Raw genomic sequence first — 15501 nt, 5'->3', positions numbered from 1 at the left:
ATGGCTTTTAGATGCAAGTATTCAAAATGCCTGGATTTTGAGTAAAAAAGCTGGAAAGAATATTACCCAACTCCAATTTAGAAGAGAGATTGTTAAAGTCTATTTGACTAGGTATAAGTCTGCACCAAAAAAAGGAGGCAGGCCAGGGAGATCTGCTTCCAGCAGATCATTTTGTAGAATCTCCGATGATATTAGGTTTGACGGTAGAGGTCATTTATTGGTGCCTGTGGCTGACAACAAAAAAATTCGGTGTGCTGGCGAGAATTGTAAGTCAATAATGCGCACGAAATGTGCAAAATGTAACGTTGGCATTTGCATAAGCTGTAACTTATCTTTTCACACAAATATCTATCTTTTTAATGATTTTGGAATAAATAATATGTCATATCTAATCACGTTTATCATACTCCTGTTTTATTTTTGGCAGTGTTACGAAGTCCTAGCGTTGCCATATGGCAACATCAAATCACTCAGAAAATGTTATTTAGAAAAAATACATTTTGGTTTATAGTCGTTGTTTATTTATAAGTAAAACATTTGCCTTCGAAAATTTTCGATATTTTTAAGACGAAAAAATTCCGTCCTTGATGGGTTAAGTTGAAATTTTCTTTTAAATAAATACAAAGAAAAAGTTAGAAACAAAATAAAAAAGTTAGAAAAGAGTTTAAATGAAATTTTTGCCTATTTAAAACTAATATTTAGTAGACATTTTGGTCCATCGATTTTATAGTTTACTGGCTTATAGGTATCTCATGCTAATTTAATTTTGCATACGTTTCTCACTTTTTCAATTGAGCAGTTTAACCCTTTTGCTTTTATTTCCTTCATTTACCTTTGTTGTGATGTTGTTTCACAAACTTTGTAGGTATTCATAAATTAAATTGGCCATAAAATATTATGTAGTTATTGTAAAAAGTATACTTATATTTTGTTGAAACATTTAATTTTAATACATTTTTTAGTATGTGGCTAGTAGTTAAGTTTGTCGAAGAAGATTATGTAGAGATAGTTCCTACTAGTTGGTGCAGCAAAGAACATAAAACATGTGCATGGTCTACTAATGAAAAACGCGGAACCATATACCATTTTATGATTAAAAGCAAAGTCTACCCAAAAGACAACTGGAAAAAGTACAGGGTAAAAATATTAGGAGAATATGGAAAGTCACCAACAATATTTTTTCATAAATATAAAAAAAAATTTGCAGAAGATTTTTCAGTAGCACAGAGAAAATTAAGAAAGGCTCAAGGAACATCTGACTTATCTTCCGCACAAGAAACCCCGAAAGGAAGAGGTTTCCGAAAGATTTCAAGAGTGAGAAATTCTTCTTCAGAAAGCTCTTCTAAATGAATCAGAAAATGAATCAGATGAGAACTCTTATCCAGTGCCACCCTTTTGTATGAAAGAGTCATCATCAACTTTTATTGGCATTTTGCACTTTTAAAAATTATAGAGTTTTGAAAATTGATTTCACTTATCAAATTTAAGTACATAGAAACTGTCAATATAATAATTTAACTGCAAACTTATGTTTGATATTTTTAGTAAATACTGAAAAGGAGGTAACCAACACTACTGGCTTAAGTAAACCATCTTCAGATTTAGGTAAGCATATAGTCAAAGCATTTTAATTTCCTTTTGCAATTATCATTGTTTTTTTTAATAGAAAGTAGTGTAAGGGAAAAGAGAGAGAAAAAGAAAAGTAATAATGAGACTGATACTTCTACTAACTTAACAGGTATGTATATTTGTGTACAATAAAGATGCTTTATGGTAGGTACATGTGTATGCTGGTGCTAGCTACTTTATGCTTAACTTCATTTTTAAACAAACAAGAAGAGCTATTTTTTCCCATAAATAGTTAAATGAAAAACTTGTGGTTTTAGCATTCCAAAAGAAAGTTTTAAATGAACTTGTGACTATCAATATCAAGTTGAATAACGTTATGGACCAAGTAGGGATACTAGTAAACTCCATTCGTTTGCTGACCGATAAAACTTCCGAAGGCATTACAAAAATAAGCAACCCGGAGACAGTAAATGTAATGCAGCTGTTGCCAATCAGGACAGAAGAGGACCTTAAGGCACTTGAAACGTTCCTGTGCAATTCAGAACTGCAAGAGTTTCTGGTAGGTGTAATTTTAAATTAGATGTTAGGAGTTATTCGCCTCACAAAGCAGGCTATTGTGCTGTGAAAACCAATAAAAATAGTTTATTTTTCTAGAGTGACATTTGTAACATAAATAATACCTAAGTGTCATCTCAGGAAAATAACCCATTTTAATTGGTAAGACTTATGTGCTGTCTTGCGTGTTATTATTTATGTTATAAGAGTTGAACTATACTATAATCATCCTTTACTGTTATGATACTGAACTAGACTAAAAAGTTAGAAACTTAGTTTTAATATGTTATATGTACCTGAATAATGTGCAAGTTAGAAAGGCCAAGCTATTAGCAAAACAATGCCATAATAATATATTTATATCTCGTTAAGAAAAAAATTTTTTATTGTTTTTGAAACATTTTACAGTGCTCATTTCATAAATTTGTGAATCCAACCTGATACACAATGACGAAGGCAACATAATTATTAATATTAAGAGTCAAGTTTGAGATATCCTTATTTGCAAAATTTCAAAAAATTTGCTTAGACCATGTATAGGGTGTCTCAACAAGAGCGCCGGATTTGAATTTGCCGCCATTTTTTTTGTGCGACTAGTTTGACATTTATTTTTTGACAACTGTCATGTACTGACCTCGCGATTAAAAGTTATGGAGCGGTATTCGAACAAACAGCGTTTAATTATTGTGAAAACTTACTACAAAAATGGGGAATGTTTTGCGGAAACAGTTCGCAAATTACGTCCAATTTTCGGTCGCAACAATGCGCCAAATGAGTCGACAGTTCGCCGTTTAATTAAAAAATTTGAGACAAAATTCAAGTTGATGGATGAAAAGAGCACTGTGCGCCGCCGTCCTTGCCGGTCCCTTGAAAACATTGCCTTAGTGAGGGAAAGTGTGACCGAGAATCCAGGCACTTCCATTCGCAACCGTGGCCCAGAATTGAACATTACGAGACCCTCTCTACAACGAATTTTGACAAAAGATCTGCATTTGCACGCATACAAAATTCAACTGACGCAAGAACTCAAGCCAAGGGATCATGCGCAGCGCCGTGGATTCGTTGATTGGGTGCTGGAGCACCACCAAATTGATGCTGATTTCTCGAGGAAAATCATTTTCTCCGACGAGGCACATTTTCAGCCTAACGGGTATGTAAATAAGAAGAATAGCCGAATAAAAGAAAATCCCCGTATTATACTGGAAAAACCAATGCATCCCCCGCGAGTAACTGTTTGGTGCGCATTTTGGGCTGGCGGAGTGATTGGACCGTATTTTTTTGAAAATGCGGCTGGAAATGCGCTAAATGTTAATGGTGCGCGGTATCGCAAAATGTTAACCGAGTTTTTGTGGCCCGACTTGGATCATATTGATGTGCAGGATATGTTTTTCCAACAAGACGGTGCGACCTGCCACACAGCTCGCTAAACAATGGTGTTACTGCGTACCAAGTTTCCAGACCGTGTCATCTCTCGGTTTGGCGGTGAAAATTGGCCACCAAGATCCTGCGATCTAACGCCGATGGACTACTTTCTTTGAGGTTACGTGAAGGAAAAGGTGTATGTAAACAAGCCACAAACAGTTGAACGCCTTAAAGAAGAGATACGACGCGTTATTGCTGAAATAGAGCCACAGTTAGGCGAAAACGTGATCCAGAATTTTATGAAAAGAATGGCCGTGTGCCACAGGTTTCGTGGTGGCCATTTGTCGGATGTCGGATTTCATGTTTAATCGCAACTATTCCTTTTAACGTTTAAAAATAAATTTTTGCTTAATTCGAAAATAATATGTGTTTTTTTTAAATATTAAATCCGGCGCTTTTGTTGAGACACCCTTTAGAAGAAAAACAAACATTTTCTGATACAGACTTGCAAAACTTGAAGTAAATGCTTCCAGAAATATAGGTACTCACAGTAGATTTAAAGCATTTACTTTAAATGTTACAAGTACATGTAAACAAATGCTTATTTTTACTCAAATGACTCCTTGTGTAAGGGTTTTGGGAAAAAATCCAGTCTAACAAAAAATCACACAAAAATATGACTCAACAATAGCACAGTTACATCGTTTTGAATGAGAGAAACAACGAAGTAAACGTCACATTCAAAACCCACTCACCATGTATATCATATGTATATGTCTTGGCAAGTACATCATTTGGTTCCAGTATATGCTATAAATATACATGTGTACATGTAATGAATATGAAAATGTTGGTTCAGTGTATTAACTCTGACACATTCCTGCAACATACATGTAAGGTTCATAATGGTTGTATGTATGTACCATGTACAGGATGATTGATTGAATTTTGACCACCCCCTTAACTTCCATAATTTTGATTTTAGCAAAAAAACGTTAAATACAAAACTAGAAGATATTTAGGTCTACTTTATTTTTAGCTAAACAGTTTTATACAGGGTGTCCCAAATTTGAGTAACGAACCAAACTTATGTTTTTTTAAATAGAATGACCAACTTTTTATTCGATATTTGAATTCTAGAAACGGTGCAAGTTGCTAGGCTGTTATTCAAACACATTTATTGTTATAATGTGTTATGTTTATAGATTTAAAAACTAAAAGTTCTCCGATGACGGAAGAACAAAAGTGAATTATGATGGAATTTATAAAGAAAACCCCAATTTTACAAACCGGAAAACTTTCAAATGGAGTGTCTTACAAAGACGTGTCAAAACTATGGTGTGAATTAACAGATATTCTGAGTTCTGTCCCAGTGCCACGTAAGGAATGGAAGGATTGGAGAAAAGCAAGTAAAAATTTATATAATTTTTCTAAAAAAGCCATAAAAATCAAATACAACTTTTTGTTGTGCTTAATCAAATTACCCACCACAGCAGGGTACTACGTTGTGATACAAGGTGTTTTATATTCAACATATGTTTATGTCATAATAATAAGTCATAATATAAGAATCCGTTTTCACCTCTTCAAAAAGTTTAAAGATATCTGAGATACGGCGGGTACCTCAACAATGACAACATTTTCAATTTTCCCCTGTATCTTAACAACGAAATGGGTTATGACAATTCTGCTGACGCCATGTTAAATTTCACAAAAAAGTAACACACTGTCGCAAAAACCGCAACCCCGTATCTTTAAAAATAAGTGAGATACCTTACAAAAGTGTCGAAAATGGGACACCCTGTACACCAACATTCCTTTAGCTATGCGATTAATCGATTCAGATACTCACTTAGTGGGTACGGTATGGAAAAAACGATATGGTTTGCCAAAAGCAGTTGTATTAAAGAAACTTCAAAAAGGTCAAATATTTGCGCAGCAGAGTAGGGAGGGTCTAATTTTTATAAATTGGAAAGACAACATAAATGTTTTTATGCTGTCAAGTAAACATACTGACAAAATGATCGAGGTGAGGGGCACAATAGGGGTAAAACTAAAACCTGAAGCTGTTTGGGTTTATATGGGGGCTAACGAGTCTGTCGATCTATCTGATAAGATAGTCGCCTTCGAGTTACTTTTGATCACATCTATGGCGAACGCATACATATATGTTGTACAAACAAAATGAACAAAAAACCATCTCGATCACAGATTTCAAAAAAATCCGTCATACAATATTTGACATCTAATAAACTTCAAACTGAAATTTTATAAAAAAAGTTTTACTCAAAGAGATTAATCGCAAGGAAGGTACAAAATAAAACAATGTGTAAACTTTTGAGTGTAAAAAAGTGTTTCAAGCGCGTTCTAAGTTTGTATACACATTAAAAGCGTCGCGGTTTTTTTGAAGTTCTAATAATAAACATTCTGGCTCGTTCTTAGAAAATCCATAATTTTGCTGTAGGATGTTGATCAGTCAGGAAAATAAATTGTACCTTTGATAGATATTAATGACTGATTGCTGGTGTGGTTCAATTCCAATGTCAACTTCTGCACAGTTACTCAGTTCGCCATGCGTAGATTGACATTTAAAGGAATGATAATTCTTGTAATACATCCCCATTTAGTCGCACATTAAATAAAAATTATGCGGCCAAATATTGTGGATAGGAAAATGTTGCATATGACATAACAGCAAATCGAAATAGCAAATAAAACTACACACAACCCGCGCCCCAATCTTTAGTATATTAGTAAAATAAATAAGAATTCCAGCGTTCCCCTGTACGACTTTTTATACATCTCGCTTCACCGGGAGAATATCTGAAACAAAGAAAATAATATTACGACAAGAACATAAAAAACGTCAACGTGTTTTAACCGATTTCAGTTGAATACCTAAAAAAAATTTTAAATGAACTTTTTATAACATCCGGAGATTTCCGACAAAAACCGAAAAAGTCAAATTTCTATTTGTTTTTTACCAATTTATTAATGATTATTTTGGAATTTATTCCGCATGTAATAAAATGTTTTGAATTTTTTTTTACCAAATTATTTAGCAATAAAATGCGCAACTTCTCCATTGAACTAAAGCTCTTACCACAATAGTTTCTGAGATAGCAATGCTAATGCATCGAATTTGTAACACCCTGTATATAAGGTAAAAGTTTAAGAATTAAGCGTAGAATTTAAAATGTATTAAAAAATGTGGTTCTATTTAAAAATACCCATATTTTATCGGCCACAAATTTATGCTCCACCCTGCATAGTCAAAACAAAAAGAAAACATTTCTAATTTTTGTTTTAAAAAAAATTGCCCAGCCTAAATTAAAACTAATATATATTATCACATAGCTTATAATAAACACAAATCACAAAACGGTGCACGCTAGATGTAACAAGTCTTCCTGATCAATCAATCAATGAGTAAATTCAAAAATTCAATAATATACAGGATGTTACATTATAAAACATAGAAAATTTGGACTGTCACAGTTTTGCAAGATACCTTTTGTAGCTTCCCAAATAGTTTACTCTGATTAAAATAATCAAATCAACCTTAATGTTAATTCCTGTCTATCTGAGATATTATTTATAGAAAGGGAATAGCTTAAATAATCAAATTATCTAAAAATTCAGAAGAATTTACTTGGTTTTAAAAACACTGCAACTGCACAAAGGTGTTAGCTTTATAATCATAGTACTCATAAGATAGAAGATGTCTCATACAAGCGGCGTCTTGAGTTCATCATTTGAACTCACTGCAAACTACCTCATTATTACTATACTTTAAACATGCTTTTAGATTAGAGACACTAAATATAATACATATTTATTTGACGTTCAATAATGCAATTTAGCAAAGTAAATTATGATGATTATTGTTAAGAATATTGTGTTAACGTAAAACTACAATGCTTTTCATTTTAATGTCAATTTCAGTAAAAATAGTTAACTAACATTAAAACTTATAATTAATGTAGTACTTCTTGGTGGGTAATTTGAGCCTTGTTTAAGTCATTTTCTTTATAAAAGTTATGCTTTCTCACCCACATGATAAAGTAGTGAAGTATTCAGCATATACCAGATACAGATCTGTAAGATAGGCCTAATTTGCTACTTGTACTATACTTATATTATGTTCATACGGAACGCACTTGTGTGGGAATTGATGGATGGTCATCCAGGAAAAATAAAGATTTCAATTTCGGGGCAATGATTCCGAATTGGCACGTTTTTACAAGGACTGACTGAATACTTTGTTACAAATTCATTAGTTATTAAGTTGTGATTAAATGGAGTTATTAAGCAATTGAGGATATTCATACAGTGCGTTTTTTTTAACGCGCAACATAGGATTTTACGTGTTAAATTTTTAAGCCCATGTTAGACCATGTTATTTTGGAACTGCAGGTCTAAAACTTGACGGGTGTGTCTTTAGTACCCTGAAGCTTAAGTAAGTTTACCAATTTGGTCTAAAAAGTGATTAAAAACTGGCAAAAAATCATTTTTTCGAAAAGATCTTATCGTTTTGTACTCCCTGTATGCATTGTTCTTTTTTGTTTTTGATATCGGCAGGGCAGAGGTAGCAGGTAGAGTGACATATTTTGACTGCATCATGGCCCGACATCTTTTGAACGTCAAAAGGGCATTTTATGATTGTTTGGAATACTGTTTGGCTTCAAACTGAGGTCACTTTGAACAATTCACTTATAAAAATACCTCTTTTGTTCTTAACTTTCTTGATATAAAGTTAATGATCACCCTGTTTTACTTTCTACGCCAAATTTTACCTGCTACCTGCCGTGCCAGTATCAAAAACAACAAGCACCTATCATACATACAGGGAGTATGGAAAGATAACATTTTTCGAAAAAAGATGATTTTTTGCCAGTTTATAATCACTTTTTAAGCCCAATTGGTAAACTTGCTTAAGCTCCAGGGTACGAAACAGCCACCCGTCAAGTTTTATACTTGTAGTTCTAAAATAACATGGTCTGACATGTGCTTAAAAATTTAACACGTAAAATCCTATGTTGCGCGTTAAAAAAAACGCACTGTATACACCCTACTCCGAGCACAACCACTTAAAAAATACCAGACGAGAAAAATGTGTAGTAATGATGCCTCAGCAGGGTTAAATACCTAGGTTAAGTTTGAAATTGGTATTGTAATCTTACTTAGACCAGCAGGCTCTATGTCCTTCAAAAAATATACATTTACTTGATTTTATTGTCTAATTTTCAACTATTATTGAAATATTATATTAAAATTACAAATATAACTATTTTAGCTGCATGGGAATCTATTTGACATAACATAAATAACAAAAACAAAGTGACAAATTCGAACTTTAGTTGACATAACAACAGATGGAAGATGGAAATCAGCAGAATTTGAACTGAAAAAAATTGAACTTAAGTATTGGATTGTTAGAAAAATACATTGCAGCTGCACAAATACAAGGTGTTACAAATTAGATGCATTAGCATTGCTATCTCAGAAAGTATAGTTGATAGAGCTTTAGTTAAATGGAGGCAAAGTTGCGCATTTTACTGCTAAATAATTCGGTAACATTTTTTTTTTTAATTTTCATTACATCCGGAGATATCCAACAAAAACAACTAATCAAATTTCTATTTTATTTTTTTCCACTTTATTATTGATTATTTTGGAAAATCAACTGCACCTTCTGGAGGCATTAATTTATGCTATTTAAGAAAATAATGTTTGTATTTAGCTATAACGTTTCGTTTTTTAGATACCATCATCCACTTAATATTTTAAAATACGGACCGGGACTTTCGATTTCGTTTTTTTAGTAGCTACCAACCTACCGAAAATAATGATGTGCCACACTTGTCAAAAAATTATACCTAGTGTACTTAGGTATTTGTTTTTTTCAAATATGCATTTGAAATTCATATGTTATCATAATGAGTAAATAATTTAGTTTGATATGATTAAGCTGATTCATCAAAACTCAACCGCGAATTCAAACATGTGAGTATCTGAAAAATAAATAACTAACAGAAAACATATTTTTTTTTTAAATAACTGAAAAGTACCATAAGAAACTCTCGCTCTTTTTCGAAGGAGCAATGAACCTATTTATTAAATTATATAAAACTAAATTATCTACTCATTATGACAACATATCAAATTCAATTGCTTATTTTTTTAAAAAATCTTAAAATACCAAGTACATAATACGAGTACACTAGGTATATTTTTTGACAAGAGTGACACATCATTAGTTTCAGCAGTTCTGTGGCTACTAAAAAATTAAATAAAAAGTTGAGGTCAGTATTTGAAAATTTGAAGCTGACGTTGGTATCTAAAAAAGTAATGTTTGAGCTGAAAACTAAAACTATTTTCTTGAAGAAAATGTGCCTCCAGAAGGTGCCATTGATTAAAGTGGTAAAAAAATTAAAATAGAAATTTGACTTTTCCGGTTTTTGTCGGATATCTCCGGATGTAATGAAACTTTTTTGAATTTTTTTTTTACCAAATTATTTAGCAATAAAATGCGCAACTTTGCCTCCATTTAACTAGAGCTCTATCAACTATACTTTCTGAGATAGCAATGCTAATGCATCGAATTTGTAACACCCTGTATGTTTGGTTTAAAATCATGGTACTAGATAAGCAAATGTTGTATCATCTAAGTAATTTCGTAGACATCATTTGATCTGAAAAATTGACATGTATATGAATTAGATTATTACTGTTCCTTCAAACATGCATTTAGATAACACTACATACAGTGCTTTTGTAACATGCATGCTGCCCAAGTTCAATAAAATTAAAAAGACTAACTTTTCACAAAAATTCTCAAACCCCCTCATGTTTTTAATTTTATTAACCGCTGCTTGTGTTATATGACCTGGAATTACACAGGGCCCAAAAACTGGGTATTTAAAATATTTTTGATCTTTTAAATGGCAACACTTCTTTATTATTGTATAATTTGGATTCTAGAAACAAACAATTCTAAATATGTTCCATGCAACTTGTACCACAATTGTCCTGTAAATATTGATAATTTGACACCAATAATTTTCTAATAAATCAGATTAACATCCCCAAAAATTATTGATGACATTTTTTTGAAAAAAATGTAAAAAGATAATAAACCGTCTTGGTTATTGTAACATTACATATAGAGTTCATTTTGAACAGCTGATTTTATTTTCTTTCAATTTTTTTAAGTAAAAGTTGTAGGATCTATAATTTTGAAAAGTGTATTTGACATTTGTTTGAAAACAATTGAATATCAGTATGGACTATGTTGCATGAAATATGGTAAGGATTGTTTGTAGAATTCAAAACCTCCTATAAAAATAAGGTTCCAAGTGTTTTTGCAACAAGTAAAGCCCACTTTAAATCTTAGTTTAAGTATTAGTAGGTATTAGTACTCACTGTAAAAATTAAAGGTGATTATAAATGATAAGTTTATGGAGGTTATTACATGACATATAGACTGACAAGTGCCAGTACATAAATAGTAAATATTTCATAAAAAGTTGTAGCTTGTAGCTGCAATCCTTTTTCTTTAAGCCGAAACCCAAAACAAAAATAAAAAAGTTAATAAAATCATGTACCTAAAAACTATAACTTTTGTGATAATATTCATGTCAATGCCAAGTTAACCATACTGCAGCAAAAATTTTGGTTTTTAAGTGAATTCAGTTATAACTAATACTAAATTTAAATTATTTTTTTATAAACTACTTTGGTCATAAGCATTGATTCTATTCTTAGTCCTAATATTAATAATAAAACTAAAATTAAATTTTGCTTTATAAACTAGGCTTAAGTCCCTTCCATTTCATCACATTCAAGACATTGTATAATACATATTAACTCAATGTTGAGCAATGCCGATTACTAAAGTGTACAATGATAATTACTAAACAAAACAATAATGAAAAATGCATTAGTTTTCATATATTTTGTATATACAGGGTAATTCAAATTCGACCCTCACCATTGGGATCTCGGAAACTATAAGAGATACGAGAAAGTTTAAATTGGGGCAAAGTTGCGCAATGTAAAGCTCAACCAAATGCAGTTTTAAAAATTTCGATTTTCCGAGTACTTCCGAAGATATCCGAAAAAAACTTAAAATTTTATTTTTTGTTTTTATTTATTTCTAACCTTATTTGAAGAGATATCCCAAAACTAAAAGCACCTTTTCATTGCCATTTTTTTTAGTTATTGGCTTTGAGTTAATGGGCCATTTTGTAAAATGTCATTATTTGACAGTATTTGTCAAACACGATAATTCGGACGATCATTAGAGCAAGTCAATCATAGTTAAAAATGAATCTAGAAAAGAAACCCCCACAGAAAATGTTATTATTATACAAGCATTGCTGAACTACTTAGGTTAATCAGAAAAAGAGATTTGTCAGCATTATCTCTAACTTAAACAGCTCATTTATGTTTTCAAGAGAAATATCATCATTTTAGGAACTTTATTTTTTGCCAAATTTAAAAATTTTTATAATGTTAGGTGCAAGTTTATAGTTCTAGTTAGTATCCAGCAAGTGATTTAAACCATTTTTTATTCATTCATATTTATTCGAGTGAATAAACCTGTTTAAGTCACGTGTTTTATACAGTATTTTATTAAATTTGGACTTCTTATATTAAAAAAAAATTAAAATGACAGTTCTATTAAATTTGCATCGCGCCCCGTAGATGTAACATTGATGTTTGTTGTTGAAGTTATTATACATCACTAAAATCAGAATAAAACGTACTATTTGATGGGCTAAAAATCTAATATGGCGCCCATAAGAAAAAAGAAAGTTGATGATGACTGACAAAAAACGAAACGTCGTGTGGCAAATTTGAATCCATTATCGAATAGCTGGGAAAAAATGGCAATGAAAAGGTGCTTTTAGTTTTGGGATATCTCTTCAAATAAGGTTAGAAATAAATAAAAACAAAAAATAAAATTTTAAGTTTTTTTCGGATATCTTCGGAAGTACTCGGAAAATCGAAATTTTTAAAACTGCATTTGGTTGAGCTTTACATTGCGCAACTTTGCCCCAATTTAAACTTTCTCGTATCTCTTATAGTTTCCGAGATCCCAATGGTGAGGGTCGAATTTGAATTACCCTGTATATACAGTGTGACCCATTTAGAATGGAAACACCCCTATAAAATTTTAGGTTATTAACCGATTTCAATGATTTTTTTTTTGAAATAATTAGGAATGAAATGTCTATTACGGGAGAAAATTTTAAATATTTATTTCAGTTTTCAGGTCATATTACGATACTTTTTCTTGATAGAAAATGGAGAATTTTTATTAGCGATTTTTTTATTCAAAAATTACTACGCCACTGGATTTATAGTGCTTTCAAATAGCTGTGACCAAAATTTCATAAAAATCCATTCATTAATAACAAAGTTATGACAAATTAAAATTCAAAAATCCTCTAAGCTAACGGTCACAAAAGAACACCCTGCATCAACTGTTGCCATAGAAATGGTGTTATTATTTACTTGTTTATTATTAATTATTAATTGATTAATTTAATAAAAAAAAAATTAAAAATTATTTTTTTAATTTTGGTCACAGCTATTTGAAAGCACTATAGATCCAGTGGCGTAGTAATTTTTTCAATAAAAAAATCGCTAATAAAAATTCTCCATTTTCTATCAAGAAAAAGTATCGTAATATGACCTGAAAACTGAAATAAATATTTAAAATTTTCTCCCCTAATAGACATTTCATTCCTAATTATTTCAAAAAAAAATCATTGAAATCGATTAATAACCTAAAATTTTATAGGGGTGTTTCCATTCTAAATGGGTCACACTGTATATAAATAATCTTTATTTTCAATAGAAAAAAGGCTATCAACCACTTGGTCTTTCTGCCTATGTTTACAGTGGGATTTTTTTTATAGTTTTAGCATACAAGTTAACTTATTCTAATTATTTACAATTTATTTACAAAAAAAAAAAAAAAAGTAATCTTAGTTAAAGTGCTCTAGTAGGGTGGCAGTGGGAAAGATGTAACGGGATTGTCGGGTTTGTCTTGTTATGCACAGTGGGTTTATTATTGTCCAGTTGTTTGGATTATTTTTCCATTTGTTTATGTAAGTCTGTCTGTTATTTTGGTCATGTTTGTACGTTCGTAGAGAAGTTGGTTGGATGGGTTGTGTAGTGGGTTTTCTGGGTGTCTTATTTTGGTTATTAGTCTTACAGCAATCTGTTCCGTAGTCTGAGTATATCTTTTAGTTTTGTCAGTAGCGTTTGCTCTAAGTAAGTGTCCGTAGTCTAGAACTGGTCTACAGATGGATTTGTATATTTGTGTGGATTAGTTTTCATTTGAATGTTAATTTAAGTAAAATCACTATACTGACCTTAAACCTTGCTTTTTTATTCACGGTTCTAATGTAAGTAGTTGATCCCATTGCACACAATTTCACTCTTCAACTTGATTGATATGTTGCAATCTTCTTAGTGGGTAATTTGTTCTTCGCTTAGGTCAATTTCTTCATAAAAGTTATATTTTCTGATCCACATGGAAAAGTAGTGAAGTATTCAGCATATGCAGGATACAGATCTGTGAAATAGGCTCAATTTGTTAGTTGAACCAACCTTAAAAAATTGTCAGACTAGACAAATTTTTAGTAATGTATACAAGTGATGCATCAGCAAAGATTATATAGGTTAGGTATGAAATTGCCTAATTGTCATTGTAATCTTACCTGGGCTAGCAGGGGTTGTGTGCATTATGACCATTGAATAATATACATTTACTTGAATTCAGTGTATAATCTTCACCAATTATTAGACTATTGTAATAAAAATACAATTATTTTAGCTGCATGTTAATTTTTTTGACACAACAAAACAAAAGCCAAGTGACAAGTTGGCATTTGACATCACAACAGATCCAAGTTGGCCTATCAGCGGAACTTGTTTTCTCAATGCGATACGCCGGGTGTCGTCACAGTGAATGCTCGGGTGCACAATATGCACTTAATACCCAAGGAATTACAGGCGTTGTCCGTGGTTTGGTATTACTATTTGATAGTCCATCTTCACAGAGTAGAGACATTACATTCTTCTGAGATGGTATTTATAGGAAGGGGTAAGTAAGTTCGACTAAACGAAATATCTAAAAATGTATATTTATTAAGTATTGGATTTATTGTTTTAAAAGAACATTGCAGCAGCACAAAGATGTTTTCTTTACAATTATAGTACTTGATAGGCAGATGTTTAGCCTTATGCCGTAAATCCATTGACTTTAATATCAATATTGAAATAATTTCAATGAAAATTTACCACTATTTCAATTTTTGGTCACATTTGATTAAAAAAAAAATGTAAGTAACAATTGATTGATAAAATTTCAAGCTTCACTATGGCAACATTGCATTTGTGTTATGGCCTGACCAAACCAGACGGAGAAGTACCGGTACCGGCCTAACCTCACAAATTATGTAAATTTTAAACGGCTTTTGGTGTTTTTCAGTTTTTTTCCCGGCAACGGTAAGTACTTAATTCGAGATTAGGATAAAGTACCAAACTTAATTTTTAAATCAATTTTAGGTATGTCGAAGAAAGCCTCAAGACAGCAATATATTCAACTTCTAACTGAGCTAGAAAGTTCTGAGGTTTTAAAGTGGGGAAAAGGTACCCCAAATTTAAAAAGACAATCTTGGGAACAAGCTGCAACGGCTATAAATTCTTCTACACTTTCATCACAGGCCACTTTCGGATCGCGTTCGGTCATTCGTAAAGCCGATCGTTTCACAAATAGTTTGATTTTCCCGCAATATTGTCACAAGTAGATTCTCGTTAATTAATTTAATACTAACTACTACCAATGCGTTAATTACTTAGTCAGCAAATAATCGGCCACTGACGGAAACAAGTCGTTGACCACTCAAATTGAAGAGTAAGCAATTGAACCTTTTACAACGGAAGCTAGCTAAGGTGTTGCAATCGCCAGTCAGCAATAAGTCATCAATTGTTCGG

The 15501-nt window shown here is 31.8% G+C and overlaps 1 long non-coding RNA gene across 1 annotated transcript; it reads right to left on the bottom strand.

Moving 5' to 3' along the window:
- Nucleotides 1-4892: 4892 nt before the first annotated feature.
- On the bottom strand, nucleotides 4893-14414 carry LOC145738348 (uncharacterized). Its single transcript, XR_014180728.1, has 3 exons — nucleotides 14223-14414; nucleotides 13875-14077; nucleotides 4893-6309 (listed from the first exon to the last, which is right to left on the bottom strand). It is a non-coding gene; the product is annotated as an uncharacterized LOC145738348 (long non-coding RNA).
- Between the last annotated feature and the right edge of the window lie 1087 nt (nucleotides 14415-15501).

This window comes from Ips typographus, linkage group LG15 (assembly GCF_016097725.1).
Source record: "Ips typographus isolate SLU linkage group LG15, UJ_Ityp_2.0, whole genome shotgun sequence".
In the NCBI taxonomy this organism is placed as follows: Eukaryota; Metazoa; Arthropoda; class Insecta; order Coleoptera; family Curculionidae; genus Ips; species Ips typographus.
The sequence above is the reverse complement of the archived record's forward strand: the minus strand, read 5'-3'. Positions and strand labels throughout refer to the sequence as shown.